The 8,333-nt window shown below is 42.7% G+C and overlaps 1 long non-coding RNA gene across 2 annotated transcripts; it reads right to left on the bottom strand.

The window, feature by feature from the left end:
* Positions 1-2,126: 2,126 nt before the first annotated feature.
* LOC309363195 lies at positions 2,127-6,097 on the bottom strand. 2 transcript variants are annotated; one of them, XR_014165294.1, is made up of 3 exons: positions 4,215-6,097; positions 2,310-2,730; positions 2,127-2,211 (listed from the first exon to the last, which is right to left on the bottom strand). It is a non-coding gene; the product is annotated as an uncharacterized lncRNA (long non-coding RNA). The 2 variants fall into 2 exon arrangements; XR_014165295.1 differs by having other exon boundaries at positions 3,207-6,097.
* Between the last annotated feature and the right edge of the window lie 2,236 nt (positions 6,098-8,333).

The raw sequence follows: 8,333 nt of genomic DNA on the forward strand, positions 1-8,333 counted from the left end.
CTGATCACCGAAGAATTCATGAAGCTGATGCTCCAATACTTTGGCCACCTCATGAGAAGAGAAGACTCCCTGGAAAAGACCCTGGTGTTGGGAAAGATGGAGGGCACAAGGAGAAGGGGACGACAGAGGATGAGATGGTTGGACAGCGTTCTCGAAGCTACCAGCATGAGTTTGACCAAACTGCGGGAAGCAGTGGAAGACAGGAGTGCCTGGCGTGCTCTGGTCCATGGGGTCACACAACTAAATGACTAAACAACAACCAACACTTGTGCTCAGAATTGTGCTCAGAAACGTACTGGGAGCCAATGTAGTTCTTACAGGTCTGGTGTTATATGGTGTCGGTGGCTGCTTCAAAACACCAGTTTAGCTGCCACATTCTGGATTAGTAGTAGTTTCCAAGTCACCTTGGAAACAACTAAACAACAACAACAACTCTCAGATACGATCCTGAACAGAACATAAGACATGACTGCATGTCTGTGCATGCATGGGTCGCGTTTCGCCGCTTCCACGTATGCGCGTGACATCATTTTGGCCGTCTGCGCATGCGCAAGCGGCAAAGCCCAGATGTAACACGCTCAGTTACTTCCGGCTCACTGCGGAGTGCAACCCGAAAATACTTATCCTGAAGGCGTATTTATCCCAAAGTATGACTGTATATCGGTTTAGAATTGCACCCTAAATGTGACCTTGCATTTGAGTCTGTGTGTGTGTGTGTGCAGGCCGTGATCCTAAATTGTGGGTGGAGGGGGGGTTCAATCCTTTTCTTCTATGATGCTGTTGAAAACGACAGGTAAACTGCTATTTCATCTGAGAAGGTATTCCTGGATTCACTTTGAGTTAGATTCAGCTAAAGAGATGCGCTACTGGGAGCCAGCGCAATTAGTCCCGTTAGCACAATGGGGCTTTCCCCCTCCTCTTCTCCCAGCAGGCAAAAAACTCAAGTGGTGGGGGAATCAGGAGACAACCCGCCAGAGCACTGCACTGGGGAAGGATCATTCCATCAGACAAGCAAAAATGCTGGCATTGACAGAGCCATCTCCTTAGTGCTACTTTGAATTCCACCCTTTAAATTCTGCAACCTGGGAGCAGAACTAGATGTGACACTACTCCCCCACCCCTTTGGACACTCATGGCTGCCATTGCTCGTTCTTCCATCCCCACCTCACCTAATGGCCAGTGTGGGGAGGGGTAACCTAGAGAGCACTGAACCCTAGTGTCCCATAATGTGCCCTCTTCTACTGCATGTTGCCAGGATGAGGCGAGAAACAGGGAGTGATGGCAGCTCAGCATCTCTCATTAACATCTTGCTCCACCTGAACCCTCCTCAAAAACCCTCCCAGGTTTTTCTTTTGGCTTTCCTCCAAATCCTTTGGGATTTTTGCCTGGGGGGGGGGGGACTTCAATTTTGCATCAGATTTCACTTTGCAAAATAAAATGTCAGTTATTTTCGTTTTCGTTAAGCAAATGCTGAACCTGTGTGAGGAGCAGCAAACGAGGGAGCAGCAACTGAGAGGAGGAAACAGGTGGCTCGCAGGGCCACGGGATCTGGCTGGAAAGGCATCTGGCTGAGGTATTTATAACCGCAAGGAGCCTCACATGAAAAGTGACTAAGAATCAAAGGGCTGTATTTTTAAACAAGCTTTGACGCAAGTGCGAACAAAGAGCTATAAATTAACCACCTACATCCCCCACGCTCTGTGCCTTCCCAGCCTAACAGGATGCAGGGCTGTTGAGGAACTAGGACTGCCTTGTCACCAACACCAAAATAAGACAGTTTTTCACCTACTTTTCTGGAGGCCTACTGAAGCTGGAACTCTATATTTAAATACATGTGTAAAAATTATTTATTTATTCAATTTCTGTCCCACCGTTCCCTCCCAAAGGAGCGCAGGGCTGAGTGGCAAGCACATTGTTAAAAGCAGTATCATTGAAAACCTTCTAAAAATAGTTTCTATAGCATTCTAAAAGCAGTTTTAAAAATTCTCTCAGCCAAGGATTTCAGGGTTGCCAAGAACAGTATCTCTCAGCCATCAAATACCTTTGTAAATCAGGATTATTATTTTTTTTAAATCCAAAGTCTCCAATAAGGGAGACAGACATTTCTCACCAAAGAGGCCGTTCCACAAGCAAGGAAGAGCCACTGAGAAGGTCCCATTGCGGGTTAAACACAAACCAGGCAGCCCTCAGAAGTGGCACCACAAGCAGGGCCTCACCCGCTGGTCACACTGCTCTCTCTTGAACTCAAGCTCTGTCAGGAAGGCTAGCGAGGGCACAGGTACAGGGTAACTTTCAATGCTATAGAGGGCCTCTCCAGACATCCTCCTTATAAAGCACTTACTCTGATTTACTTGCATATAGCTTATGCAGAGGTTAGGTTATATCCATTCTTTATTGATTTTTCATTCTGATTTGTTTGTGAGGTGGTTATAACAGGCATTTGTCCTGCATTCATCTTGAATTGCTTGCATGGTGTTTAGGCAGCCTCTGGATGGTCAATTGTTCCCACACTTTCCAAACAGCGAAGAGTCTGTTTCTTTCTAAAGTGGATTTGTTGTGCCAGGGCAGGGGCATCCAATGTGGCTTTGGGCTCCAACTGCCAGTCAGGGATGATGGGAAGTGTAGTCCAAGGACGTCTGAAGGGCACCACATTGACTACCCCTGTGCTAGGGCGACTCGGCACTTTAATCCCCTTTAACTGCACAAGTTCAGTGTGCCCTTGAATCCCTCCTGCAAAATAGTGACAGTGAATATGAAGCATAAGTGAAACGTAAATAAATTCTGCAGCAGTTAATATAGATAAGAAAATCCGCATGAGAGTGCTATCCTATACAAGACAAACTGAACTCAGTGAGACTTACATACCTCACGCATCATTTTATGTGTATGCCACCTTTCCATAGTTAAAATCATGTTCATGTTCAAGACGGCTTACAACATGAAAAAAATTACGTAATTACATAACAAAAATAGTCATAAACTAGGGTTGCCTGGAGAAAACCTGGACATGTCATGGGGGGGGGGGGCAACATGCCCACCTGAGAGGATTTTTACATTTTAAAGGAAATGTCCGGTTTTGGGGAGTTTTTTATTTTTTATTTTTAAAATAAAGATGAAAATAAAGATACAAAGGATTCATATAAATAACAGCAACAACCCCCCTCCAACAACCCTCCCCGGCCCAAGAGCCTGTTCAGCAACCTCACTTTTTGTAGCTGGAGTCAGTCAGCCCACACTCTCCCAGGTCAAGTGGGAAAGCCCTGCAAGGAGGGAGCAGGTCTTCCAGGAGTCACATCCAAGACTTGCTCCCAAATAAGAGAGTAGAGGATACTACTTTTCTCAGTTATCAGAGTTACATAACTAAGTCCGCTTTTGCTTGTCACGGAAAATAGCAAAGAGATATGTGCAGCATGTATACTCTGGTCCCTAAAAGTTGCACCTCATTCCAGCTTCCAAAATTGCATGAAATATTTTTGTTGTCATAAGGACTAGAAATGTTTGAGTGAAAGATGGGATCTCAGGTTGATTAATTCAGCCCCTCAAAACCTGTTCTCTATCTACCACTTACAGCTTTGTCTTTCCCTGTTCCCTGTTTTCAGTCTAGCAAGGGGGGGGGAGAGAATTAGAATTAAAAACAAATATTAATAAAATCACCATCATGAAATTCAAATATAAAATCAATAAAACTTTTAGAAGAAATATTGGTAGCTAAAATCATGCTTGCTGCAACAGAGAAAGTTTTCAGCAGGCATGTAAAAGACTGTGATGAGGCTGCTGACTAAAGTGTGCAGGTGCTGCCGCCACACTAGAGAACCATCTCCTCACAAATGTGGAACAGACATTCTGAGGCACTTGTAAAAGTGCAGGTTCCACAGATTGAAGGATCAGATAAATGCACATATGGGGCAAAGTGAACACCTTTATTTTAACTGCAAGATAGAGCCAAAAGAGAAAATAACAGAACACCACTAGTAATCACATACAGCTCTCAATCAGAGATTTGCAACATCTCTTAGATAATGGCAGCTCTCTTTCCCGAGCTCTGAGAGGAAGACCTTTCATTGCCTACAGAAAGCCACCCAATCTTAAACCGCTCCTCACACACAATAGTTCAACAAACAGACTTAACATGGACACTGGCACAAGAGCCTGCAAAAAATCTAGATGCCAACTTTGCTGCCACATCATTATTGGCCCCATAACTTCAAACATACCATCTCAGGCCTATTTAATTGTTCATCTTCCAATATTATATATGCTATCAAATGCCAACAGTGCCCTTCAGGTCTCTATACTGGACAAACAGGACAAACTTTATGCCAAAGAATAAATGGGCATAAATCTGACATCAGGAATCATAAAACAGAGAAACCAATAGGAAAACACTTCAGTCTCTCAGGACATTCTACACAAGATCTTAAAGTAGCTGTCTTATTGCAAAAGAATTTTAGATATACACTTAAAAGAGAAGTTGCTGAATTACAATTCATTACTAAATTAAGAACTATGGAGAGACCTGGTCTGAATAGAGATATTGGGTTCATGTCCCATTATACATGCTAAAGCTAATTTTGGTCATCTATCCCTTTAAAAATGCCTTGCCCTTCCCGGTGGAACCAACTGCCATAAAAAGTCATCAACAGTTACAAGGTTGAAGCAACCTTTGCTTCAGAGTATCTGACAAAGTGTGTATTACACATGAAAGCTCATACCTTGAAAGCTTATATTTAGTTGATCTTAAAGGTGCCACTGGAATTATTAAAAAAGATTGTTTTCATCTTTCACCTTGTTATTTATTATGGTCCCAAGCTCTTAGTGGTACCATTTCGCACTGTGCATTTTCACAAGCAGGTTTGTCAAGCCTCAACCTGAAGGTGTCTTTTGAAAGCTCCATGGCACCAATGCAGTTATGCAGCCATTTCCACCCACCGCCAGCTTCTCCAACGCCAGCCCCTTCTGCCTGCTGTGGCAAGCAGGATTTGAATTCTGTCCCACAAGCCGTGGGAAAGAAGTGATGAAATGGCAGGCGAGGAGGCATAACAGCTGGTGGTCAGCATTTGAAGAGACAAGCAGCACTAGATTCACACTTGGCAATGTTTCAGATCTAAGCCTTGTAGCCAGCACTAAGCAGTCCCTATGCCAAAATCAAGACTGTAATAGTTGCTTTTGAAGAATTTCCTGCCAAAGTCAATAACTGCAAGGTCCAAGCCACTAGACTGAAATTTTCCCAAGGTCTTCATGTTTGTTGCATGAAAGGCTAATTTTTAATTTTACTATCAAGAGTGTTATTCGGCTCCACCATCAAGGTTATCTTCATCCCCCTCCCAGGTTCACTGTGGAAAGGAAGCCGTACAGCAGTGCATATAGCTTGGTGGAACAGCAGGTGCTTTCAATGCAGAAGGAATCCGATTGAGTCCCTGGCATTTCCAGTTAACAAAATCTGGCACCAGCACTGAGAAAGACCCTTCTTTGCCTGTGACCTTAGGGTGCTTCTGCCAGCCAGAGTAGACAAAACTGAGCTAGATGGAGCAAAGGTCTGACTCCAACTCTGCTTAACACATTTTCATATAAAAGCCAATTCACAGGAACAATCTGTTTCCCACTCAGCTTCAGGGGGGCGGCCTGGACACAAAGGAGTGCTCAAAACAAAAATCAAGGGGGAAAGCTTACATGGTAAAGAGTGGCAGAAAACTAACCAAATATATAAATACAAGTATATGACGAGATTTTTTTGTTAATATTACAAAGCCAATGTAAATTACAGTGTTAAAAAGCCCACCCTGAAAAATCACGCTGGTTCGAAAGGCAGTATCTGCCAGCTAATAAAGTACAGCATGAAGACATTAAACTTTAACAATGCAATCAACAAATGTCATTATATTGATAAAATTACTATATATTATAGAGCTCAATGGGAGTCGGTTCAACCCGCCCACTTCACTGCAGGCTAATCATTTGTAAACTGCTTAGAAGTCTTTTGTTTAAGTAGCTAAATAAAGCATGAGCATAAGACCGAGTACCTGAACACATCCTGGAATCAATGCTGAATAGTGAAGAGGATGACTGTCACACCTGTGTGCTCTCCATAGGTCTTGGACCAGCATTGCCAATGGTGAGGGATGATGGGAACTGGAGTCCTAAACATCTGAAGGGTCATAGGTTGGGTAAAGTTGGCCAAGAGGGTGAGTTCTCTGAGTTTTTGCTTTAAGATGCTAACCATTTCAAGTTTTGCAATAGCTCCAAGTTTTGCTGGTTTCAAGCAGCTAGATATAATAATATTTCTTGGCTGCAGGTGCATCTGTAAATAAGAACTCATTGAACTCAAGTTATTTTAGGCAGCTGAAATAGATGGTGTCATTTCAGGCATATTTTGTGATACCCATTATACAAATGTTAATTACAAACATTATATAACATTCACATTTTATACAAACATATAACTGCTGAATCTCTATAATGTCAGCAACTGGACAAAAATACCTTCCAAAATAAAAGGGTTAATTTCATCAGAAATAACAGTCTATGAAAAACACTGTAATATAAGTTTACAATCACTATGTGGTTTAAAATTCAGGTAGTAGCCGTGTTGGTCTGACGCAGTTGAAATAAATAAAAAAAATGTCCAGTAGCACCTTAGAGACCAGCTAAGTTTGTTCTGGGTATAAGCTTTCATGTGCATGCATACTTCTTCAGCGTTGCCGTGTGCTGCGCTGGTGCAGGCTCGCCAGAGCAGCTTCGTCACGCTGGCCACGTGACCCAGAAGTGTCTTCGGAGAGCACTGGCCCCCGGCCTCTTAAGCGAGATGGGCGCACAACCCCAGAGTCGGTCACGACTGGCCCGTACGGGCAGGGGTACCTTTACCTTTACCTTTAAGGTGCTACTGGATAATTTTTTTATTTATGTGGTTTTAATCAAAGATACCCAAAAGGAATGACAGAAAAACAGAAATATCACAAAGAGCCAGCCAGCCACTTCTCAAAGCAAAAAAAGAAAAAAAATACACTGAAGTAACAACATATATCTGCCACTTGATTGTACACAAACTTCTAAGCAGTTCACAAAAATATAAACCAAAGCATTAAAATTATCAATAAAAACAGTTAAAAACAGGTATTTGAAGATATTCAATAGACTTCAATAGCAGCTAAAAAACCACAAACAACGTGTAACATCCAATTGTCCGGATAGGCTTGCCTAAGCAAAAAGATGTTTTCAGCAGTCACCACAAAGAGAGCAATGAATGAGCCTGACAGATGTCAATAGGAAGGAAGCTCCAAAGTGTGGGTACCGCCATACAAAAAGACAGATATCTTACAAATGTGGCACCTATAACAGTGTCAGTTCCTCAGACTGAAGCAGTTGAAAGAGCATATACTGCAATTTCTGGAAGCCCCACACAGAGTGCATGGCGGCAGTCCTATCTTGAAGTCACCAACGCCTGGACCACTGCGGCCAAGCTCTCTTGATCCACAAATGGTAATGGGTCATTCCATGCCAAATCACCTGATTTTAATACTCGGCCATGCTCTCACGACTCATATTTTCTTCAAAAAAAAATTATGTGTAGATACCTATGAGATAAGCTCAAAATAATATTTTAATTTATTTTTGGTCCAAAAATGGGTGCAGGAGAATTTTTTGAAAATTTTGATTTTTGTGAGATTTAGTCTAATGCAATTTCTGCATCAGTGTAGGGAAAAAACCTCCTGTTTCGCTTATTTTTCAACTGATTGGGCTTATTTTGGTATCAAAATAAAGCTAATTGTGGTCTCTTTCAAAATAAGGTACAAAAATGGTCTTAAGTGCCACAAAAAAGGGTCACCGACCAGTGGCGTAGCGTGGGTTGTCAGCACCCGGGGCAAGGCAAGTACTGTATTTTTTGCACCATAACACTCACTTTTTTCCTCCTAGAAAGTAAGGGGAAATGTCTGGGCGTGTTATGGAGGGAATGCCTATGGGTAGCATGCCTACGGATTTTCCTCCTCTAAAAACTACGTGCGTGTTATGGTTGGGTGCGTGTTATAGAGCGAAAAATACGGTAATTTGTGCCCCCTAACCCGTGGATTTGCGCCCCCTAACCCTAGCCCCTGGATGTTGTGCCTAAATTTTCAAAAAATTCTCTTGCACCCAATTTTGGACCAAAAAAATCTTATAATATTTTTAGTCTATCTTTGAAGAAAATCTGAGTCGTGAGAGCACATGGCACCAGGTGATTTGGCGTGGAATGGTCCTAATACCTCTTGTACCAGACAAAGCAGGGAAAAGGCACTTCAGCTGAGCCTACCTGGGCTGCCAGAGACAAAGCTGGATCCAGAAGTCATACCTTTTATCAA

Source organism: Podarcis melisellensis (genome assembly GCF_964234715.1).
Source record: "Podarcis melisellensis genome assembly, chromosome: 2".
NCBI classification, from domain to species: domain Eukaryota; kingdom Metazoa; phylum Chordata; class Lepidosauria; order Squamata; family Lacertidae; genus Podarcis; species Podarcis melisellensis.